The 27117-nt window shown below is 35.1% G+C and overlaps 1 long non-coding RNA gene across 1 annotated transcript; it reads right to left on the bottom strand.

Moving 5' to 3' along the window:
- Positions 1 to 225: 225 nt before the first annotated feature.
- Positions 226 to 13076, bottom strand: LOC138326695 (uncharacterized). Its single transcript, XR_011208936.1, has 3 exons — positions 12247 to 13076; positions 10908 to 10989; positions 226 to 788 (listed from the first exon to the last, which is right to left on the bottom strand). It is a non-coding gene; the product is annotated as an uncharacterized lncRNA (long non-coding RNA).
- Positions 13077 to 27117: the final 14041 nt, after the last annotated feature.

Genomic DNA, 27117 nt, shown 5'->3' with positions numbered 1-27117 from the left:
AAACGTATTGCGTTTAGATGCAATATTTATTTTCATATCTTATTTGGCACCAATTGGCTTCCATATGATAGTTAAAAGGGTAAAAATAACGGATAATAATATTGTGAAATGAAAAGAAATTGAGCAGTTTGTCGTCGATGCAGATAAAATATGTCGCAATAAAAAAATTCGTTAAATATAATGAGATTTTGTTATTTCTAATATAATTAATGTATGCAGGACATTTCGCCTTACATGTGTCACTAGTAATACATTTCAGTGTTGTTTACGTAGTAGCGACGAGAGGTGACCCGGTGCAGTCTGCAGAAAGCATGTGTCACGCCACCTCTCGCGTGTCACGTGACTCAATTTTTACTAATGCATTCATAAAAGTAGTGAAAAAACTGGTGCAACACATGGAAAAGTCACACAATGCTCATGTTTAGCCTTGTTCAGGAGGGACATGAGTTGGCCTACTTTTTAACTCCAATGGCCAATTAGAACAACGGTATGACGTTATCGCTATATGTTTGAAGCGTCATATATATTTAGTTAAACTTTTGAACTTTGGCTTTGATGATTAATTTTGGAAAAACATCTCTGATGCAAACAACGATTGATTTATTTATTATTACTGTACATACAATAACGAACAAAACATTTTTCCGAATTAGGTAACACACAATTAAGACTTTTAGACGATTCCCTCCCTTTCCATAATTTCTATTCCTTTTAACGGCATATCCGATCAGATCACAATGTGCAGGCGTTCCATCCTCCCAGGACGTGCCAATTCAAATGCGAGCACACTAAAATATAGAAAATTGGAGTTTGATTTAAGATGCTCCACCGCCGACAGAGCATAAATGATATTCGTCATTTGAACAATAATTGGTGTTTAATCGTGTATATATATGTCTAATTAACACAAAAAATAATATAAAATAATTCATTTCGCCTTTGGTGCATGCGCAATCAGTGCTTCATTCCATATAGGATATAGTGACACGGATTTTGTTCGGGATGCAATTAATTATTTTTCATATTTTTAACTTGAAGTAAAATTAGAAGCTCAAACTTTTCAATGGTGGTAATGGTGTAAAGTAAGTAAATTTTTTAACTGAAGAAAAATACTAAATCGTCTGCTACTGTTTTTGATAGTGAAAAAATACCATTTGTCAGCGGTGGAGCATCTTTAAACAAATTACTCGAGGTTCAAAACATCCTTACTCGTATAATTCGGACAAAATTCCGCTCAATTAAGCTATTTTTAGGAAATATTTTCGAAAAGTAAAAAATTGAAATCCACGTGTGTGTAATGTAAACTTATTTTTTAGACGATTGATTTTGCGTTATTCCAATACTGCGTCTCGAAAAGAGGATGACAGAGTAACATTTGTCTGGACATTGTGAGATTTTCTCAATGAATGTATTAAGGATGTACTCCTCTGAGAAGTCAAAATTTTCTTGTATTAAACTTTTTTTCTCATAATGATTTTGGGAATAAGGAGTTCATACCATAAAAGAAAACGGAAGAAAAAACAGTATCCGTGTGTTCGTTTTTGAGCTATTGTCACTCAAAGATACCTAATTGACAGAATCTTTGATTTTGCCGTTTTGACCACATGCTCGAGAGATTAAAGCCATAAATTCCTAATGAGGTGTTTGATATCTATGGATGCTTGTAGAATTTATTTTCTTTAAACGTATACAAGTTACGATTAATATAACTCATATTTTTTCTCAGAACAACATATGCTACCCCTATCCCTTGATTTCGAGCTAGAAAATGTACCCTTTTACGGCAATTTTGCAAAATTTAACCTTTTATAGAAAAAGTTCTGGTATTAAACTTTTGTCAATAATTTGCATATCAAAAGGGTTGTTCTTTCTAAATCAGGCAGAAAAATTGAGGGTCCGTGTGCTTAATTTTTTGCCCCATTTAAATATTTGTTATATGTCAATATTTTAGAGTAAAAAATAAAAGTGTTCAAATTACCATTAAACGTAAAAATAAAGTGACAAAAGCGTATCATTTCACGCATTAATGCTCAATATTTTAATTACCACGAACCTAGTAAAGATTCACAGCAAAAAAAATTAGCTCGATATAGCTAAAAATGTTGGCACAGTGATGATTTAAATAAAAAAATTTAAGCAAAAAATGGTAAAACTGTGGCTCTACTCAACGCAAAAAAAGACACAATTCCAAAATGGCCGCCAAATGAGCCATTTCTTAAAGTGACAATTCGCTCAGGCTAATTCTTTTACATAACCAAGAAGCAAAATATGGCATAAATGTATTGTTCTACATTTCTTATGAAACATATAACATAAAATATTGACAAATTCCACGTCATTGTTAAGTATTTCAATTATTATCGTTGAAATATCAAATCGTTGATCAAAACGATTAAGTAGGTACAATATGGCCGCTGTACCCATGCATGAGCCAAAGTCACGCACGTTAAGCAAATAAACTACTTAACCACTGAGAAGGTGATGAAATGGTTTTTAGGCAAGACAATTCACCTAATAAGGTAAACACACTACTGTCAGAGCGATTTGAGCAGTTCTAGACAAAAGTTGCATTACTCTACGAGCAAGGGACAGGGTTCGGCATACAAGAAGTTCGACCACAATGTGTAATGGCGGACAGCGAGCGAGTTTGAACATCTACACACATGTCACAACATGGGCTTTTCAGGCATATCTCAGTAAAACCGAATAATCTAATTTCCATTAGAACTGTTTTTTTCCGAAATATTTACAAATTTTAATGTTCTCTTAGACTGAATTGTCCCTTTAAAATCCCTGTATAAGAAAATCTACTAAGAAGAGAAATGTAATTTTTTGACAAAATTTACAACTAGCAAATGCTACAGATATAGATGAATCATATTTGATTTTTTTTTTAACTTTGTCGAAACGAGACTTCAACGGGACTGAAACCTGAGAAGAATACATCCTGAACAGGTGAACATGGGTTAGATTCCAGCGGGAAAACATCCCCAGCGTTGGCCACTTGGAAAATGAGTCGGGCTCAGTTTTTATTGACTTGAAATAAAGACTTCATGTATTATTATCAGGGGCGGATTTAGGTTTTGAGGTTAGAGGGGGCGTGGGACAAAGCAAATCAGGCGAGGGGTCTGGGGGCCGCCTAGGCCCCCAGAAGCTCTCGAATAAATGGTGCAAAATCCTGCATTCTGAGGATTTCATGAACACATTTTCCAGAAAATAATTGAAGCCATTTAAGGATGTTTATTTATGGTTTTCGTGTCAAGTGTCATATTTTTTATTTGAAGTTTGATTTATTTATTTTTTTACTTACAGAATTGCAATATCAAAATCTTAATATTTATATGGACATAAAGCGAAGAAGGGCGGGGGTCTGGGGGCCGCCTAGGCCCCAGAAGCCCTCGAATAAATGTACACTTTTTCCAAAAAATAATTGAAGCCATGTAAAAATGTTCGTTTATTATTTTTGATGTCTAATGTCATATTTTGAATACAAAGTTACAGAATTGCACTGCCTAAAATCTGAATATCTATTCATAGAGGCACGAAGCAAAGAAAAGGATGGGGGTCTGGGGGCCGCCTAGAACGAATATACGTACCCGGCCTACTATGTCTTTAGGCCGGGTACGAATTGGACCCTATGTATCGTAGTGGAGCACTGCCTCCGAAAATCACTCGGGCACAGTTTTTCATACTTTTTTGAAGTTTTGAAGTAATAGGGAACAATTGTAGCTCTAAAGAAGACACCATTTTCAGTCTAAAAGTCTTTTGAGCTACAATATTGCAGCTAGGGGTCGCCTATCGAAGGTTTTTATAGGACTAATGAAAGTGTATGTGAACTTTTTTTTAACGATATAAGCTTTTACTTTTATACATTATCTCTCAGATTAGATAATTCATTTTCCCTAACTTACACAATCTTCATAATTCGTGTATTGGACAATGAAAGAAAAGAAGGCTAGTGGTCTTGTCTATGGCCATACGGTGCCAGGAACCATTACTATCATCCTGTTTTCTAATAGGGAGCCTTTTGTCATGTGCATTAATTTTTTAACATCGTTTGCCTATCTTATAACATTATCATTAAGATATGTTTTTATTGAAACAAAAAAGGAAGGCATCTGGCCATGGGGTGCACCTAGACCCTAGAAGCTCTCATTCTCTGTCGCATTCCACTTTTTTCTTTACAAACATTTTCTTAGGACAAATAAAAGGCTTCTAGAAGCATTCGGCGTTAGTAGTGATCTTGTAACTGGCGTTTTGAAAGTACGCACACATTTGTGAATTGATAGTAGGATTTAATACAGGACTTTAATGCTGATTCAAAAATGTGTAATATATCATTTACAACCTGGAAAACGAAGGGCATGACATATAGTCAACCAACGAAGACTCATGGCCAGCTACAATTCCTTCCACCCACCCCCACCCCATTTTCTTTTATTGCTAAGGATATCGAGATATAACCTGTCAATATTGAATATTAATGACAATATCATTATCATTCAACGATATTATTTTATCGTTTTTTTTTTTTTTTTTTTTTTTTTTTTAAAGTAAATACTTGAAGGGATTTACATTGTACCTTTTAAGCGATGGAGATAAAACCTTAACTTACACGAAAAAAAATATATAATTATTCCATTGCGCCTGGATACAAGTATGTTCATGCATGTATGTACCACAAAGTCGAATACATTTAGATTTTAAAATGATAACATCAAACGGTAAAGGTAGGATATGGAGCTTTCTGTCTAATTCCCACTCTATATCTAATTCCTTAATTTTTTCCCTTTCTCCCTCTTTTTTTTTCTTTCTTCCTTCTTTTTTTCCTTCCTTCCCCTCTTTCTTTTCCCTTCTTTTTCCTTTTTCTTTTTTTTTCTCTCTCCTATTTTAGGGGGGGCGTACGCCGGGTCCGCCCCCCCTTGGATCCGCGCATTATTATTATTATTATAATTATTACAAGCTAACCGATACTTACATTATATATATCATTGGCTTCTTAGGTAAAATATATGTTTTCGTTTAAATATCACATACAGTGTATATAACAATAATGACAATAAAAAAGCTAACCGAGTTTTATAATTTGCGTGCTCCTGTGTTTTGGCTGAGGTGACCAAGATTGTGTTTTATGGTCTCGGAATAGCAGTTCCGACTGCTTGTTTTACACATGTTCATAGAAATTTAACTGTTGAAAACAGATATATCTAGATTTAATATCCCATAAAAAGTTACATAATATAAGACCACGATCGAGAGCATCGTGGGTAGCGATAGGCCAAGGACATCTCCTTGCAGGCGGTGTATGGGATTTGCAAATTATTTAGTCTAGATGAAATAAATGTTTATTCTTATTACTGGTTTATGTAAATAATGAATGTTCTTGCAATATTTCAAACGTTGGACATTTTTATTTTGCTAAAATTAATATCGATGCTGCTATCGTTTATGCGAGGAGATGAGATGAAGAGGTTTTCCCTGTCGACACCAAAATAAAACTTGTATTGTAAGATAGTGACTGTGTATTCTGTTTATCCTGCAACTTTTTCATTATATATACAGAAGATGGTATTCAAAACGAAAGCAAATTGTCTGTTATTTCCACGATTTCACTCAAAGCGAAACGCTTCTTTGATGATCAAGAAAAGATGCATTCACTAAACCAAATGAGTGTGTACTCCTTTTGACTACCGTGGGAAATATGTAAGCGACGTCATTCCGGTGATTGTGACGTCACTGTTTGGCGGGACTGACTGCCGTTTCATTCACTCCTACTAAAAGTGACGTCACTGGAATGTTCGGGATCAAGTCATCAAATTTAGAAATTGGATCAAACGAAAGAAATTAAACATTTATTTACTGACATCGTAAGATTTTCCTATTGCATATATTACAGTAAATTCTTATAATCCGGTATCGAGTTCTGTGCCCGACTAATGTCGATATTAGTGCTGAAAATGCATTGTTTCTTGATATTGTTCCGCTTCTTTTGTTGACTTTAAATTCGTAAAATGGACTTAACCCACGAAGGGCGTCAGAACGCTTGTTTTTAACGGGAATAAACACCGTAGTGATAAAGACCTTCCAAGTATGGTAAAACTGAATATATGGATCGGGGAAATAGGGACACAAAAAGTCGATTTTCTCCAAAAGTAAGTAAGTTACACTACATTGATTTTGCTGGAACACTTAAAAAATCGTTCTGATTTCAGAACAATTGGAATTATGAAGAAACCTCTTACAGTATTTTCATCATTATTATTATATATAATGTAAGTTAATTAAATTTAATCTTTGGGCCCAGTCCTGAAGAAGCCATTTCAAAACTGACCGATGTGTACATCCAAATTTATTTGTTTTCGAAAGATGCATTTTACTTGTTAAGTATACTGGAAACGAGGCTGCAGTTTATATGAACTTGCACCTTGAAACATGGTGTGTTTTTCTGTTACATAACTGTTCGTGTGTACCGGACACAGGTGGAAATATACCAGGTGTAACACAGTCCTAGTACCCTAATTATTTTGAGAAAAGCGACAATTTATCAAAATGTAGGTCCTTGACGACGAGAGCACATTTAGCGGTGTAATAATAAAGTGTCAATGGTGTTTATGCTATGATAAATCACAAAAATGTCGGATGAAATGAATGGCAGAGAACGAAAACTTGAGTTCTTTATTATAAAAAACGTCACGAACATTAGATTAATCTGCGGGAAAATTTTGTAATTCGAATGATATATCTGACAGTGTAAAATACAGTCATTGGGGTAAATTAATTATGTTTAACAAACTTAAACCCATTTATAACTACGTCGTGTTGAGTCGACTGCAGACGCAGTTTTTCATGCTGCAATATCAAGTTTATGTTTACTCCTTTTAAAAATTGCGTAGCAGCAGGCGATAAATCTAACAAACTTGACGGGGCATGCGCAAAGATTTATAGGTCTTCGTGGACCGATATCACGTAAGCGTAGATGTAAGTAATTTACCTGTACACTTGACAATTGGACTAAAATAGTATTTAAACAAACTGTCGCCTTCAGAGCTAGTTTAAAACTACGCATTGAATTATGAGAATTGGGATTATTTCCAGCTAACAGAATTGTTAAAATTGGTGAAAATGGGCTTTATGGCACAAAAATTTTCACGAGTTTCGTTTCTAGTAACGCTAACTTTGACTAACAAGGCAATAAATTCAAACTCCCATTCATCGCGATACCACAGGGGTTACTATCACAGTCGTTATATCGTGGATAATACGACAGCGATAGTAACTCCTGCAGTATTGGGGATAACTTCAAGGACATCTACTTCGGGAAATGCTTGCTCGAGATTGTTTTTCAGAGCCCAAGTTCAAGATCATTAGCGAATCTTAAAGGATATCCGCATCACCAAAAAGTCGGTGTTCCGTACACTCTCTAAACTGCTACCGATGGGTTTCACGCAACTTCCTATTTTGTTTAAATGTAGGGAATACGATAGGGGATCTCGTGGCTATCCTCTTTATACTATTTCCGACTAACCAATATTGAAGGTGTTTGACATCTTTTCAGACCGGAAACATTGGTTCGAGTCTCGTGTACAGAATTTCCCATGATTAAATATAGGTTGTTGATTTTTCTCTGTATACTCCGATATTGTCCCATATCAATAATACGTTTTAATTGTTGAAACAGGAGATATAAATTGCATTCCTTTCCACACTTTATCCCAGAGTTGACATTCTTTAAACTCATAACAACAATCGGGAACCTTCGGCACTTTCCGTTTACGAGAAACCGGAAAGTGCCGAAGGTTCCCGATTGTAAGAACACTACTGAATGTAACCTATGAACGATCCCCCTCCCCAACAAACCTATAGACGCCCCCCTCCTACCCCTCTACCACTTCCCAAAGTTCGCCAATCTTGGCGAGTTGCTTAGCTATATATCGGTATTTGATTGTGGTATATCGCTCTTGTATTTCGACTACTTTCAAAATCAAAGGCTTCCACTACTTTCACTTCCCAGCACAGACCAAGTGTGTCGTTTGTACGAGGGAAGTGGCGATATTAAGACACAGATTTCCTTGGGAGGGTAACCGAACATTCCTCTGGTATCGTACTTTGAGCGGGAGATCAGACATTTTCTGTATTTTATTATTTGATGTTGAAAACAATTTGCCCCTCTTTGATGTTTCTCTTGGTGATTAGTAAAGCACCGACATCTCCCCATCAATATAGGTTCTAGCTATCTGTTTCAGTGAAAACAGCCCAATTCTACATAAAGCGAATATGAACCATACATACAATCGTTTTTCTACGTATTCGTATCACTCACCATACCCACAACATACTGCTCTCTATATTGACTTGTGGAGGGTAAGAGGGGTTGGAAGGAGGAGTGGGAGAGGGGGTTAAGTGAAAGAAGGTCAAAATCTAGGGAAGGACCAATAATTACAATCAAAATTCAAAAAAGCACATCATACAATCATTATCAAAAATGTGAAATATGTATAACACGATTGCGTTTCGGATATTTAGTAAGTTTATACGAAGGAGAAGAAAGATAATTACCAATAATACATACCAAAGCCTATCCTTCATTTCTGATTACAAATAAGCTACGCCATATTTTGTTTGGTCACTTAACCAAAATGTAAGGAGCATCGATGAGGACTATAGATATATATAAGAGTGCAATTTTCAGCAACGTTTCGTAGGCGAACGTCAATAAAACAAACTTTCTGATTGGACAATAAAAACGCTTCTTTGTTTCCCTTTGCTGTTAGAAGCAAGACAAAACGTATCATCTTCTGAAAAAAAACCACCCGTACGTATACGATCCCCTGGTGTGATCGGTATCATTCAGCGGCTACCGGAAGGGAGTTAAAGGTCATGTGACATACGTCTGGGCCAGATTAGCGGAGATTAGTAAATCCGTTCACGTGATAAAAAACACTGGTATCACTCAACGCTATGGCAACACTCAAACTCGACCGCCTCGAGCAGTACTGCAGTAAAAAAAACATGGATAATTGATGCGGCGCTTAGCCTAGAATGCACAAAAACTTTATTTCATTTCAGCAATATGATAAAAAAAACTTTGTGCAAACAAATAGTTGTACGTTTGCACTACACAGATATGACAATCATATGTAAGAAATGCTTAAGTATCTTGAAACATTTATTATCTGAAAAAAGAAGAACACCGCTGGTGACAGCTAGACTTAACTTCATACGCCTTTAAAAATTTAGCTGAAAGCAAAATTTGAGAAATGTCACAAAGCAACATATCAAAATGTTATTTTAATTGCAGCAAGCGACTGCTCTGAGTATGTTGGAACTTCTAGATAATTTAGTGTGGAAGCAGAAATGATGTACACAAAATCAACAAATTCACATTTATCTGCTCTCAGAATGTTAAAATACGACAGAAACAACTTCGGTATATTGAAATTAAAGATAACTTAACATTGAAATCAATTAAGACCATGTTGCGCGGTTGTTTAGAGGTCAAGGTGCGCTGTATACCGGAAGTACATTTTATTTTACAGTTTGCCACAAGTGGTCGTTGTGACGCGTTTTTAATATTCGGCCAATTTCAAAGATAGCAAGTCCTCAAAACGGGGTAGTACAAGGATCTTTTATGACATAATTCATCAGTCGCGGAAATAGTCTCTTGTGTGTTTTTATGACGTAACTGTGAAATTATTTGCACACAATAGATAGTATTGCTATGTTACGTACGCTGATTAATAATTAACATATTTAAACATGAAAGTTCAAATCAATCTTTTATGGATAATCTCGAAAGATATTAAAAATCGTCAGAATTAGTAAATTTTGGGATTGTTTCATTGTTTTGAAATATACATGTATGTCGTTTTTCTTTTAAAACGGATACAAAGTTTTGAGGAAGCTTTTAAAACTCTCCGTCAAATACATATCTATTACCAAATAATTGTATACAGTAGTATATTTTCAATGACCGAGTTTATGCATTTGCACTTTCAAATTTATCTATATACGAACATTAATAAAAACACGTTTTCATGTATTCTCTGTCGCATGACTCCCATTATTAGGCCTACACACCTTAGACACAATTTCCCTTTCTTAACACAATAAAACCTGATGCGCATGTATCCTCCCACCTTCTCTCACGAGACAGATGCCAGCTTTTGACACTGATAAATGTACAAACTATTAAGAATATCTTTCGTTTTGTGGAGGTAAATCGGTCCCCACGGCTCACAGTCCTCAGCTTATTGTGTATTTACGCCCTAGGATCCCAAACAAGGACACTTCAGCGATATGTCACTTTCAAGTGGTACTCCAAAACGCTCATCCCTGTTGGACAACGCCTCCGTATCGCTTGAACAGGAATTTTATACATATGTATACACATCAATATACGCATATATGAAACAAGTATAGGAATTTTATCCATAGAATTGGCTGATATTTCATGAATACGGTTATGGAATCGGACGATTTAGAACAGATTCAGTGTAAAGCAGATGACAAATTTTAGGACAGTGCAGTTGAGAGTAGCCAATTTCATGGACATGTACGGAAAACGATGAGGGACGACTGTTTTCTCATTTAGTTCTATTCTTTATGCCAGGCCGCGCTCTGTAAAAAGCCTCTGTTTACCAAGCGTATCCTCGACAACCATAAATTGCTGGACTTCCTTCAGATAATCTCAAGGAAGTCCAGTAATCTATGATTTCCGAAAATCGCAAGGCAGGCAACTGATGAGGGAGCTAGGCTTGTTCCATTCCTTATTGTATACTTTCCGACAGGCAAGGGAGATAACTGAGTTGGGAACAAAGATGGAAACAGTGAATGATAGTTCATTACCCTTCATCAGCGTGCGTAATTAAATCTGTTAATCTAGTCATGATAATAATAGTGTTACAAACCCTAGGTCGTTGGTTGTTTTCTGGGTACTCTCACTTTTCTCCACCACCAATCCTGGGCACGTTTTCTATACCACTTCAAGTCCTGAAACAATAAGTTGTGAAACAATTGGAGACCTATTTATAAATATCCAAATAAAAATCATAACAAGTTCGTATTGATATACATATAATCGATTTCGAGAAATTTGAAGTATCAATTGAAATTCCTCACGAATTGCCGCTAAAATATATTCACCACGTGAAAAACGTGATTTACAGTACGCACCACTTTTTACAACACAGTTACTGCGTCCCGTATTCCAGTAAGTGTTTCCTTATTGCAAATGGTGCTTGACCTCGACCTTATGCCAGGATGATAGGTTCAGTATACCAAACAGATGTATGTATTATGAGTAGAATTTGAAACTTAATATTTATATATTGAACATGACATGCAAAGAATCTGATCACCCAAACAATACAAGATGAAAATTATAATGAAATATAGATCTATAATAGAAACCGAACCGATGATTTGTCAGTTGATCGACGGTTAGAAACAAAAAAATAAAGATGTCCTGCTAGCTTTCATTAGGTTATAAAATTATAAATACTGAATGAAGTATACTTGCTGTGATGAATCGGTTGTTTCATCTGTACATAACGGTGAAGAAAGTACTACAATATTCATTAAACTTTCAAACCATTTCCAGTTCTGAATAGGATACACAGTTATTAATTGTGTATTCTAAATAAACCGTTTGAATCAAGAAGAATAGCAATGGATAAGATAATAGTTTTAAAAAATGAGAGGGAAATACCAAATTTCTTTGATGAATCGTTGTCTTGCTTTGAAAATTTTATTGATAATTCAGTATTGGATTACAATTTTAGATTAAAACGACAAAACAAAACCAATTCAACTCTGTGAAATTCATTATCTCGTGTAAATTAGCTTTCGAATGGAAACTCATGGAAAGGTTTTTAAAGTCAAGGATAATCAAGACAACGTTGCCGTCCCTGGCTGCTCAAAAACTACAGAGAAACTAGCGTTTATAATATTTATTTCCTAATCACTATAGTCATAATTGGCATAGAAAGGAGACGATTAAGAAACATTGGATGTTTATGTTTGATTTATGTGGGTTTGATTAAATAAACATCACCCATTTTTCGAAAGTCGGTCAAGTGCAAAAATGTCAGCTAATTGCCGTTTTTCTTTAGTCAGATTGAGAATTTCTCTATCCAAATTTCGATTTCTCGAATCCGTCCTTGCAGCATGCCAAAGAGGTGTATCGCAATATTTCAAGAAGTATTACATAGTATACTTCTATTAAATAAGTACAAAAAAAACACAAACATTCTTGGATCACCTGGTGCTGAGGAACACACGGAGGATGCCGGCACATGGCAGGAAAACGAAGTCCCCCTCCCATCTCAAGATCGCCTCGACCTTTTCTGGGAGGGAGTTCTGAAGTACGATCAAATCGAGGTTAATCTTGCCCATCAAGACTTTGCTGGTTTCATCTTTCTTATCGTTTCCAGAAATAACATCCAGATTAGCGTACACACGCCAAGAGCGGGAAATGGCAAATACCGCCGACTTCCGGTGGGTAAGTTGGTATTAGTGATGGGTAGACTGGCTTTATCTAACTCGATCATTGGGCGGATGGGAAAACAGCTTGCTTATTATATATGTTAAATGTAGGATAGAGTCTTGAAAACAACAAGATGATTTTCACGATGACAGAAATCACGAAGAGCTGATATAAAAATACCATATTGTTTTCATTTCATTCTTTACCGTTATCTGAAAAAACTTCCAGGAGGACTGACATTAAACCTCATTGTTTTAATTAAAAGAATGCCACGCCGTTATTTATATATGCCAGCATATTTTTGAGAAAAAATCCCAAATATATGTTTTACAGCATTTTTTTTATATCTTATTGTCAATGTTAGTGTGAGCCAGGATAAGCAGGCAAAAGGTTTCATCATTATGAAATAAAGCGTCAACCGGATGACGTCAAGCCACGACTAAGGCATCGAACCTATGTCTCCCTAATGAAGAGAGAGAAAGCGCCCAATTGCGTTACAAGGCTACATATCTTTTGGAACTCTAGTGATTTCACTGTAGGCACCAATGTTCTCCTCTCTTTGTAATTATTGTTTAGTTGGTTCTAAGTGGCTTTTTTTTTCTAAGCTACAATCACTTGTCTTCGATACAGGTTAAGTTATAACGTTAATGATAGTAATAATAAAAAACAAGATACAAATGGGTTGTTCATTTTTCAAGCGTATTATCAGTTTTTTTTCAAAGTATCCCGTTATGATCATGTGTTGGAAATAAGTATTATTTTTTTAGCAATGCTATCAGGAAAAAAAAAGATTTAACAAATGAAATAAAAACCTACATAATTATAAATAATTTGCAACTTATTATAACTGGAAAAATGGTTCTGTACACAAATAAAAAACAAATGCATCGAATTTATGAAAACGATCATTTGGTTGATTACGAAACGGATGAACAGATATATTTCTCGGCAACGTCAGCCTTGATTGCAGGGGATGTCTATTTCGCATACCATCATGTATGTACCAAATGTTTGTTTCCAAATAGCTCCCTCTGTTGTTTTGTGAATGAGCAAAAGTTTAGCGGTGTATCGGAAGAGAGGAGAGGAAAGGGGAGGGGAGGGAAAGGCATGTGACGGATGTAGGTAGACAGAAAATACGCGAGGCGGGGGCGAGTGTGGGGGTGGGGCGGTGCACATACACGTTCTGGTGAAGGGACGTTATGAGGTACACGCCAATCGAAAGTGACAAGGCGGGAAATTTGTCGGCGATACGAGGAAACGACGAATTATGGATGAAAAAGAGTTATTGGAATAAAACTGCACAAGTTACGGTTGGCGCATTCGATTTGAGTACGTGGTATTACAGTTTCGGAATCAAAGAAAACTGGCATATTTTGGATTTTTGGAGCAGAACTTGTCGAAATCACTGCTTTCTGAGCTGAAACTAGCATGAAATACTGGTTAAAGAGGCTAATTTGTCATTTATATAGATTTGTTGACCCAACTTTTGCACTTCAAAGAACGACTAGAACGGCCGAAACAGTGAAACTAATGAATCACCATGGATGTGGCTTCGCCTTAGTGGTTCTCTACATATTTGTCACATATTCTTGTCACCTTCAACCAGAACATTATAAGAACATTCGTCCTTTTCTTAAAAGTGCCATGTAACTTTTCAGAATTTATTAAAAAAACAACAACAAAAAACAGCTGCAATATGGCATCGGTATGTCAAACAGTTATCTCCCTTGTGTACTCGCAGCTTGGCGGGAAGTGGTATGAGGTCGGGGAATTAATGTATGTCACGTATCCATATAATTTTCAAGTCACGTACTGAAATATTCCCAGAAAGAGTTTTTTCGCTAAACATTATATTGCCACGTATCTCCAAATATTCTATTCTAATATTTGTATCAAGAATTTCTAGGAGTGTTTCATTTCCCGGAAGAGTTTATCCGCTCCATAAGTAGTACTACTCCGTTGGTAGCCAGAATCCCCGGGAGTGGCCCCATCACTTCGTAGTAAAGCTCCCCGGGTGTGATGCCACACGTACACCATACTCTCCATCAGTAGGTTGTGTATCCCGCTGTAACCGTAGGATCGTACCACATCCGACAGTCTGGCGGGAAGGCAGGATACAGCGGCCAGGATATGTATGTGGACCGTGACAGGTGGTTGTCACTGCCTGGGATATTCTCAACAAAAATATTCGCTTGCTGAGAAAATACTTAGTCGAATACGTTTGTGTTAATTTGTTATGCAAGCTGTAGAAGGCGGGTAAAAACCGAAGTACCAAGAGAAAAATACGTCGACCAGTACACGGCTTGGCCGAGTTTTCGTTGCCTCGGATATCCATGCTCGATAGTGCAGGGGCTACTATCACTGTCGTGATATCCACCCTTGGAATACTGTGAAACTAAGACATTTCAGGAGCAAAACTCACAGATCAATCTCAGTTTTGTAGAGATAACTTTGAGCGACGCCTAACTTCAAAGCCATATTCGCTTCTTTTGATGTATATCAAAGGACCAAACTACCTGTATCATCTGTTGTCCCACATAGAGCCGTCAATTTATATACCACTGTACACAGGGACCTGGCACAATTTTTTTAAAACTAACAGTATACATATATATATTATAGTATCAAGGGTATGAACTAGGCGGTCGAGAAAAACGGACCTATTTTTTAAAAAACATGATTATTTTAATAAATGGGTTCTATGCAACATTGACGGATATCTTACCTTAAAGAGAAATAATTTATCTTTCCATTGAGTGCTTGATGAACAAAATTGGCCAAGTATTGACGAAGTTATGGCTTGATGAATCGGGAAATTTACGAAAAATATCCTAGGTAGACATTTCCCTGTCCGGTCGAAATGTCGTCTCGGCTCTAATGGGTACCTCAAAAACCAAGCCAAAATCACAAAATCTACGTATACGCTTGTGGTGGTAAACAGTACCCATAACTGTGTTCATCCACAATCTCCTTTGAAGGTGTCATTACCTGTACTTTGTAGAAACACGATATGTAAAGTCGAGAAGCGTTCCGAGAGAAAAATTAACATGGCGGTGACGGTTAAAGTAAGTGAGCTACACGATGTTTAAATGGAGTTTCTGCAAAGTACGGGTCATGACACCTGCAAAGGAGATTGTGGATGAACACAGTTATGGGTACTGTTTACCACCACAAGCGTAGATTTTGTGAGTTTGGCTTGGTTTTTGAGGTACACATTAGAGCCGAGACGACATTTCGACCGGACAGGGAAATGTCTACCTAGCATATTTGTCGTAAATTTCCATATTCATCAAGCCATAACTTCGTCAATACTTGGTCAATTTTGTTCATCAAGCACTCAATGGAAAGATAAATTATTTCTCTTTAATGTATGATATCCGTCAATGTTGTATAGAACCTTTTTATTAAAATAATCACGGTTTTTAAAAAATAGGTCCGTTTTTCTCGACCGCCGAGTTCATGCCCTTGATACTATAATATATATATGTATACTATTGGTTAAAAATTTTCATGCCAGGTCCATGTGCCACTGTATGATCGAGTATTCCGGATATCAGACCTGGTCATTCTGTCTGGTTCGACTTTTTATACTTAATCAGACACCTATCAACCAGAATGCCAAACACTAGTATCAGGGCAAGAGAGAACTCGGGTACATAGACATCAGAATGTCCTGTTCTGTCACTAAGGTCAAAGAAAACTAGAGCTACAAAACATATCTGTCAAATATCCAAGTCAGTTTTTATGACGCGACTACTGCCTTGAATCTCGTCAAAAGATATAGAACTTCCTAGACTATAATAAGATCAACCTTAATCATGTCGGCCAAACGGCAAGTAGTCCCATTGTCGACGATACCACCGGAAATAGCTACTTAACTAGAGAACGAAATATAAGCATCGACACAAATTGTATGCGTTCACTATATTATCATTATAATTGCGGTCGACTTCTTTTTCAAAGGTCGGGGAAATCCGTCATCCTTTTGTCAAACCGAACCTTAAGTAAATTGGGCACAAATGAGCCTCCAATATTCGGCTATCGGCTTTGGTATCAGAAGTGGTTAGCGTTTGAATGATGAAATGACTGGGTCAGTTTAGAACATTTCGTTTTAAAGTCAAGACGCACCAAGTGATTCAGCCAAATGAATGTTTCTTTTGATGGAATGAAATTGACTAGCTACATATTCGCTTTTTGTGTGAATTATTTTTATAAGTTGGACCATCGACAGACTGTTACACACAGCTACCATTAATGTTGTTCATTTTCAGCATGCCGTGTATTTTTTTAAAGGACGATTGGTGAAGTATAGTTGAACACACCTTTTACAAAGATGGCCGGTGTTCGATTCCTGGTCGTACTTTAACAAGTAAGGTTGAGCCCTGGTCGAACACGTGAATTTTCGCCGGGTACTCCGGTTTCCTCACATGTTAAGATCCTTTGCACGTCGCCGTCATGACCAACAAGCATGATAGAAATTATTTCAAAATTGTAAATAAGTTCTTTTTCATAACTTTGAGATAAGGAAATTGTTAAAATACATTACTTTAGTCAATTTCAGTAAGAAAAGAAGACATAATCAATGTCAAATATGGTATTGTAGGTCAGCTGCAATGTAAGTAAACTGCAATATAATATATATATATAGGACATATGAGTTTTTTGAATACTTCATCTTTAACAGCAGAGAAATTATCCCAAACAAATAAAACCTGGTTTTGAGGAAGTTTCATTGTATTTCGATCAAGATATATCTACAATCTATAAAAATTTACACCAATTACATTTTTCTTCCAAAGGTGTTTTTAAGGTCTACATGTGTTCTCACTTATCAACAGATAGGACGTCTGCACTTATCATTTTATACTCATTTTTATCAGTTTGATATGCATGTTCATATCTTGGATAATATGATTATAAATGTTTGTAGCAATGATGCATATGATTGTTCGTAAGCACTAAGAAAGCGAAGAAACTTGCAATGAAAGTACCCCTCAATTATCTAACTGCCATCTGACGGTGTTAAAGTATAGTAGAGAAGGGGGTAGTGAGGAAGGGGATGTGTGGTGAGGAAGGGGATGTGTGTGTTTGGGGTGGGGGTGGGTTCTTGGTTACGGAAATTTTAGTTTTAACACCAAAAATGAATGTTAGTTTTTGGCGCCAATCATTGTCCTAATTTCTTTCTTAATCGAGACTCCTTCAAAAATCTACTATGTAACCTAAACTATAGCTTGCCAACATCCCTATTTACTGAGGTCATCCGTCAACAGGGATTAGTGCCTAAACTTATGTCGGTTTCCTTCGCTGCATTTTATGCGCAAGAATGCATGTCAGTCATGCAAAATATTTCTCAAACATTCCATTAATTTCTCCGACAACAACAAGGTACACACAATGGCTTTGTTGCTATGGTTACTAGTGCCGTTTATATTCGGTGGGAAAATTCAGATTGTGATTTTGCAATTGTCGTTCTCTGGTCGTCTTTTCACGGTGAAAGGTAATGGAATGATCGTCTAAGACAAAGAGAGATAATTTCAAAGTTAGAACAATATACTTGTGTTGCATTGCCTTGACGAAGTGGAACTATTGTGCAATGTACAGTTCTATCTCACTGAAGCACACTAACCGCAGACACCGAATACTGCATCCCAAATTTAGTCGCCTTTACAACCTCTACATCACCGTATCTGCAGACTATCTAATTTTCGGAAAATGTCAATTTTAGATTTGCCTCAAACATCGAACCACTTATTAGATTTTCATTAAAAGATACAATTTGTAAGATCAAAATCTAAAGAAGGAAAAAATATGTGCTAAAATACATTTTTATTAGACTGTAAAACTAAAGCGAGGCTTTGTTTTTATGAGAATTTCTCAGTTGATCATATTTTTCTTATATAGTATGTGACCAAATGATGAAGGAGAAACAGACAAATGATGACCAGTACAGCAGAGCTCCGCAGCTAATAACCGAACAAAAAAAAAATAAAGATGTGTATGCCTGTATTCATTATCTCTAAGTCTTCCTGATACATGTATTTCGAATAGATCTTGTGGTTTCTAATGTAATGAGAACAATTATTCTATCTTTGCCGACATTCATAACAGAAAATTAATTGTTTGAGAATTAGGAATTCAGTTTGTGATTCACATGTTAAAGGTACTCTATTCATCTTACACGAATAAATCGCGGCTCCGTCCCTAATACATATCTCCAGCATATGTACAACGTATGCAGATAACACTTATGGCTTTAATTATGTACTGCGTCGACGGGCGCTTTGTGTATTCACCGGAGTCGGTCATGCGGAACCGTTATATGGTTCATTCATAAAACCTAATGCGGAGATAGTCTCACACTCTGGGATACACACATACATTGTTAATTGGTGAAGATGTCACTCAATCAAAAGTACTGACTTTTACAATAAACGTAATATTTCGCGAGGTTTAGATTCCCAATTTCAGATTTCGGCAGGATAACTGTAAGTGCATATATTACAGTGTATTTCCAAGGTAATATACTTAACTCCCATTTCGTTATCTTCGATACTCCAGGGGCTCGTATCTCGTAGTAATAACCCCTTGAGTATCGAGGATGCTATTTCGTTCGACTTGTGAATACTGATCTCTACTGGCAGTAGTTCGGCGTTTTTCACCAAGGAACTTTGGTTTTCCACCACCAACAACACATGACACAAAGCAGAGTGATGACAGATTGTCAAAAATAATCAAACCTTTTGAGTATCGAAGTCCTAACAGATCTAACTGGGGCAGTGAATCTAGATCATCCTCGATACTCCTGGGGTTATTATCACTGACGTTATACCCACTTCTAGACTATCTCATAGGAAAACTGGAGGCAGTTCAGGAGAAAAAAACCTTACTTATCACAGGCCTGCAAAGACTTTCTTTGAAGACTACAGAGGGGTGAATATAACGCCAGTGATAATAACCCCTGAAGTATCGAGGAGGACTCTAGATCCGCAGTCTTATAAACTCCTAGTTTTAAAGCAGGTTTTTGTTTCCTGATCAGTTCCCACCTCATTCCATAACGTTAATTCAATGACACGAATTGCCAGAAGACATACAGCGAAATTTGAATAGATCTATTACTCAAACGTAAAGTGCTATTTTAAACAAATTACGCTTGGCAGTTAAGAAAGAAGATTGCTTCTTTGCGGTTTACAGGGGGAAAAAACCTTGACACCATATTATGATATCTAAAAGAAATGACTTATGACGTCACGATTGAAATGTCGATTACCATTAATCAATTTCGAAATGATGTCATGACCCTTGACCTCTATTGTCCGTATGAATACATATTACAGCGTATCACAGGCCTGAGAAAAGCGTTCATCATTTTGAGAGATAAATGAGAAAATAAATTTCTTTTTAAATCACTTATCTTGTTGCATAATGTGACTTTCTTTCATAAAATGTATTAAGATTTGTATTACAATTGCACGTACACACGAGGCGAACTTGATAAACTATATCAGGATTTTTTTCATCGTATAGGTGTGAATTATATACATTTATATTCATAACGATGGAGGTGATTATCAAACTGTAGCAAAATAAAATATTTACGTTCATATTGCAAAATCTGATATTGTATTATAGACCGCTCATTTGAGATCGAATTAAGATCGTTTGGTATCAAACTATACTTGATTTGGTTCAAATAGATACGGGTCACCAATTTGGTCCAGATATTTTGTTCCCTCCCACATTGCACCCTTATGCACTGCCAACCAGACCACTAAATGTATTTATCAATCATGGACCTTTATTGACGTTAATATGATATTAAACATCTCGGTTGAATCAAATGATAACAGAAGGCAAGGTTCGAGGCCAGAACCATTTTAGATTCCACTAAGTTGAAATAACGCTATAATAACATTAATACATGTACCTTTTTGTAGGTTAAAATGAGGAACATTAATGGCGGGAAATCAAGATATGATTTATATATTATACATTGATATAACTTGTTTTGCGTATTTTCATTCAATCTAGTAAATAATCATTTAATATCATTGTTTATTAAGATGATAACCTGGCCTATTTACCAGACAACATGTATTTTTCTTGAATTTCTTTAAAGAAATGCCATTTAAATGCAGAAACATCCTTGATTCAATACGCTATGGGTGTAATAAATTAACTTATATTTTATTTTTTGTATTCAATATTCTGCATTTTGATATCAATGTAACTGCATATTACATTCAATATTTTGTACGTTATTGTAAAAGAAATAGTCTTTGACTGATATCGTAAAAAATATATATATTGTTTCATTCAAGAGAAAATATCGTTTAATTTGATATGCGTGTTAAGCCAAGTAAGCTTCGGTGATATAACGTATCAATATATGTTTTATAAGTGTGTCAAAATATCAATTGGGTCTCTTTTGAATTGAAACCACGACTTTGATAACGGACTATCAAATAACATTTAGAACGGGCCTACATTTAACCAGAGATATGCCATGATGATATACAACATTGATTTCCATTTTAAAAACACGTGCTAGATCTATTTACTGAATGAAAATGACCATCCTCATTTAAAATCAACAAACAAGTATAATCGAGGCGAAGAAATTCTCGCATGCAAGATGTCAATTTCTTTGAAACTTACAACAGATGTTGTTTTCGATAGCGTTAATTTCACCGCAAAACAAAGTGGTGTCGAAAAGACCAAGTCACGACCGGGTTATCACTGAAAAGATTTTGTTTCATATTTAAAACGAAAAGAAAGCGTTCAAAAGGATTTCATTCAATATGTTAAAGTAGTTATAGCTACCAGTCACGACATTTTGACTATAGAAATGTTGTGTATAATTTTACGGGCTTGTGTCTTCGTGAACTTCGGAGTTTTCAATAAAAAACAAACGATATTTATGTTGATTTTCTTCTCTGACACACAGCAAAAAATCAACAACAAATGCGCAATAGCTACAATGATAAATTGAAAGTTTGACCATGCACGACGTCCATGGACTATTTCTTTTATTTTCTATTTGCAAGATTAATTATTATATCGCCCGAAGCAGGGCACTGATGGAAGCAAATTTATATGCTATATAACAATAAAAAGAATTTATTAAAATTCAAAATTAGTCTTTTCTTTTCACTAAAAAGAGACACGTAAATATTGCCACCTGTTTTCATTAAACTATTTGCCCTGACAAACGGCTCTAATTTATGTAAATGATTTTAAATTAAAAAAAAAAAAACAACAAAAAAAAAAAACCAAAAAAAAAAAAAACAGTAGCTTAGGAGAGGACAAAAGATATCACCTTGGCGCACGCCATTGATAATCTCAATTCAGAGTTGTCGTTCCTGGTATACACCTGCACAGCAAAACAACATTATTGAACTTCGACATGTTGGTCAACGCCAAACACCAAAACAATATGTCATTATGATTTTAAACGGACATCATCTAAGGTTGGTTTAAAGCTATCAATACATCTAAATTGATTTATACAGTTTAAAGTGAATAGTCGGGCAAAGAAAACCAGTCTAAATGCGTTCATTGGCCTTCCAAAAGTTCTCACATATTAATACGACGGCCAAGTTCTGCTTACGTTTCCCAGTTCTGACCATTAAAGTAAAGGAAAGTTGAAAGCATTGAAAGCGAGGCTGCGTGTAAATGTAACCACGGACATAGTCAGCCGGGAGGACGTTTTAGGATTCCTATAATTTAAATTAATTTCTTCGTACGCAGACAGATTTTGGCGAGAGATTTTATTTTTTCTATTTCATAAGAATTATACTGGATACATTCACACCATTTTTACCGACTTTAGCCATCCTTGCCCGACTGTTTACTTTAAACAATATTTCCCAAACAGTCTCGAATCGCCGTTGTAAGGAGTTAGCCGACACTCGACCACCTAAATATTGCATATTTTCCTCTTCTCCTATTCGTTCGTCCTCGTCCTTCTTTTAGCAGTTTAAAGCCAAACAACTAATTTTGTTCATTTTCAAAACACGTGTTTTTTTCGCGAATTTTAATAATATATGCAAAGTGTGAAGTGTATATTAATTGCTTTTAATTTTACCTTTCTCATCATGTTAGAAGTGAATTAAATTTGGTATTTCATTTAAATAGCAAAAAATATTATTAAGAATAAATTCCATTATCATAATTACCATTTTCGCGTGTAGAACAGCGTTTTCACGATTCTAAAATATGCATGCTAATATGATAAGTATCAGATGACATTTTCGGCAATGATAATTGGTGGTTTTATTGTATCTGAACACGAACCTCGGACAGCCTTAACACAAAGACCAGTTGGGTTTTATATTTATTTGTCAATACATTAATGCGTGTTAACATACAATAATTCATACTTATATTTACATATATACACTACCAGCTATGCGTTCTTTAGTTATGTTTCCTTTCTATTTCCTTCCACAAATTTACACATCTATGTTAACTTGCTTAGTGATTTTAATAAAAAAAATATACACACAGATTAATACACGTACTTTCATCTGTTTACACATTTATGAGTCATCATCATCATATCATCATCACCATCACCATCATCATCATCATCATTATATCATCATCATCATCATCATCATCATCATCATCATCATCATCATCATCATCATTATATCATCATCATCAGCATCATCATCATCATCATCATCATCATCATCATCATCTGAATTCACAAATTTATGATTCATCATCATCATCATCATCATCATCATCATCATCATCATCTGAATACACACATTTATGAGTCATCATCATCATATCATCATCATCATCATCATCTGAATACACACATTTATCATCATCATCATCATCATCATCATCATCATCATCATCATCATCATCATCATCATCATCATCTGAATACACACATTTATGAGTCATCATCATCATCATCATCATCATCATCATCATCATCTGAATACACACATTTATGAGTCATCATCATCATCATCATCATCATCATCTGAATACACACATTTATGATTCATCATCATCATCATCTCATCTGAATACACACATTTATGAGTCATCATCATCATATCATCATCATCATCATCATCATCATCATCTGAATACACACATTTATGAGTCATCATCATCATCATCATCATCATCATCATCATCTGAATACACACATTTATGAGTCATCATCATCATATCATCATCATCATCATCATCATCTGAATACACACATTTATGATTCATCATCATCATCATCATCATCATGAATTCACACATTTATGATTCATCATCATCATCATCATCATCATCATCATCATCATCATCATCATCAACCTCATCATCATCATCATCATCATCACCATCATCGTCTTAATACACACATTTATGAGTCATCATCATCATATCATCATCATCATCATCATCATCATCTGAATACACACATTTATGATTCATCATCATCATCATCATCATCATCATCATCATGAATACACACATTTATGAGTCATCATCATCATATCATCATCGTCGTTATCATCATCTGAATACACACATTTATGAGTCATCATCATCATATCATCATCATCATCATCATCATCTGAATACACACATTTATGATTCATCATCATCATATCATCATCATCATCATCATCATCTGAATACACACATTTATGATTCATCATCATCATATCATCATCATCATCATCTGAATACACACATTATGAGTCATCATCATCATATCATCATCATCATCATCATCATCATCATCATCATCATCATCATCATCATCATCATCATCTGAATACACACATGTATGATTCATCATCATCATATCATCATCATCATCATCATCATCATCATCATCATCTGAATACACACTTTTATTTGTCATCATCATCATATCATCATCATAATCTGAATACACACATTTATGAGTCAACATCATCATATCATCATCATCATCATCATCTGAATACACACATTTATGAGTCATCATCATCATATCATCATCATCATCATCATCATCATCATCTGAATACACACATCATTTATCATCATCATCATCATCATCATCATCATCATCATCATCATCTGAATACACACATTTATGAGTCATCATCATCATCATCATCATCATCATCATCATCATCTGAATACACACATTTATGATTCATCATCATCATCATCATCATCATCATCATCATCATCATCATCATCATCATCATTCATCATCATAATCATCATCATATCATCATCATCATCATCATCATCATCATCATCATCATCATCATCATCTGAATACACACATTTATGAGTCATCATCATCATATCATCATCATCATCATCATCATCATCATCATCTGAATACACACATTATGAGTCATCATCATCATCATCATCATCATCATCATCATCATCATCATCATCATCATCATCATCATCATCTGAATACACACATTTATGAGTCATCATCATCATCATCATCATCATCATCATCATCATCATCTGAATACACACATTTATGAGTCATCATCATCATCATCATCATCATCATCATCATCATCATCTGAATACACACATTTATGAGTCATCATCATCATCATCATCAATCATCATCATCATCATCTGAATACACACATTTATGATCATCATCATCATCATCATCATCATCATCATCATCATCATCGAATACACACATTTATGATCATCATCATCATCATCATCATCATCATCATCATCATCATCATCATCATCATCAATATCTCACACATTATATATCATCATCATTCATCATCATCATCATCATCATCATCATCATCATCATCATCATCATCATCTCTGAATACACACATTATGAGTCATCATCATCATCATCATCATCATCATCATCATCATCATCTGAATACACACTTTATATCATCATCATCATCATCATCATCATCATATCATCATCATCTGAATACACACATTATGATCATCATCATCATCATCATCATCATCATCATCATCTGAATACACACATGTATGATTCATCATCATCATATCATCATCATCATCATCATCATCATCATCATCATCTGAATACACACATTTTATTTTCATCATCATCATCATCATCATCATCATCCATCTGAATACACACATTTTGATCATCATCATCATCATCATCATCATCATCATCATCATCATCTGAATACACACATTTATGAGTCATCATCATCATATCATATCTCATCATCATCATCATCATCACACATCTGAATACACACATTTATTATCATCATCATCATCATCATCATCATCACACTATGCACACATCACATCACATCATCTCATCATCACATTTTAATCACACATCATATCATCATCATCATCATCATCACATCATCATCATCATCATCTGAATACACACATTTATGAGTCATCATCATCATCATCATCATCATCATCATCATCATCATCATCTGAATTCACACATTATTGATTCATCAATCATCATCATCATCATCATATCATCATCATCATCATCATCATCATCATCATCTGAATACACACATTTATGAGTCATCATCATCATCATCATCATCATCATCATCATCTGAATACACACATTATGAGTCATCATCATCATCATCATCATCATCATCATCTGAATACACACATTTATGATCATCATCATCATCATCACATAATACACACATTATAGATCATCATCATCATCATCATCATATCATCATCATCATCATCTGAATACACACATTTATGATCATCATCATCATCATCATCATCATCATCATCATCTGAATACACACATTTATGAGTCATCATCATCATCATATCATCATCATCATCATCATCATCTGAATACACACATTTATGATTCATCATCATCATCATCATCATCATCATCATCATCATCATCATCATCATCATCTGAATACACACATTTATGATTCATCATCATCATCATCATCATCATCATCATCATCTATCTCAATATCACACATCATCATCATGATCATCATCATCATCATCATCATCATCATCATCATCATACCATCACTCTATCATCATCTCATCATCATCATCTGAATACACACATTATGATCATCATCATCATCATCATCATCATCATCATCATCATCATCATCATCATCATCATCATACATCTGAATACACACATTTATGATTCATCATCATCATCATCATCATCATCATCATCATCATGAATACACACATTTATGATTCATCATCATCATTCATCATCATCATCATCTGAATACACACATTTATGATCATCATATCATATCATCATCATCATCATCATCATCATCTGAATACACACATTTATGATCATCATCATCATCATCATCATCATCATCATCATCATCATCTGAATACACACATTTATGATTCATCATCATCATCATCATCATCATCATCATCTGAATACACACATTTATGAGTCATCATCATCATATCATCATCATCATCATCATGAATACACACATTATGATCATCATCATCATATCATCATCATCATCATCATATCATCATCATCATCATCATCATAATACACACATTTATGATCATCATCATCATCATCATCATCATCATCATCATCATCTCTGAAT

This window comes from Argopecten irradians, chromosome 7 (genome assembly GCF_041381155.1).
Source record: "Argopecten irradians isolate NY chromosome 7, Ai_NY, whole genome shotgun sequence".
Classification (NCBI taxonomy): domain Eukaryota; kingdom Metazoa; phylum Mollusca; class Bivalvia; order Pectinida; family Pectinidae; genus Argopecten; species Argopecten irradians.
The sequence above is the reverse complement of the archived record's forward strand: the minus strand, read 5'-3'. Positions and strand labels throughout refer to the sequence as shown.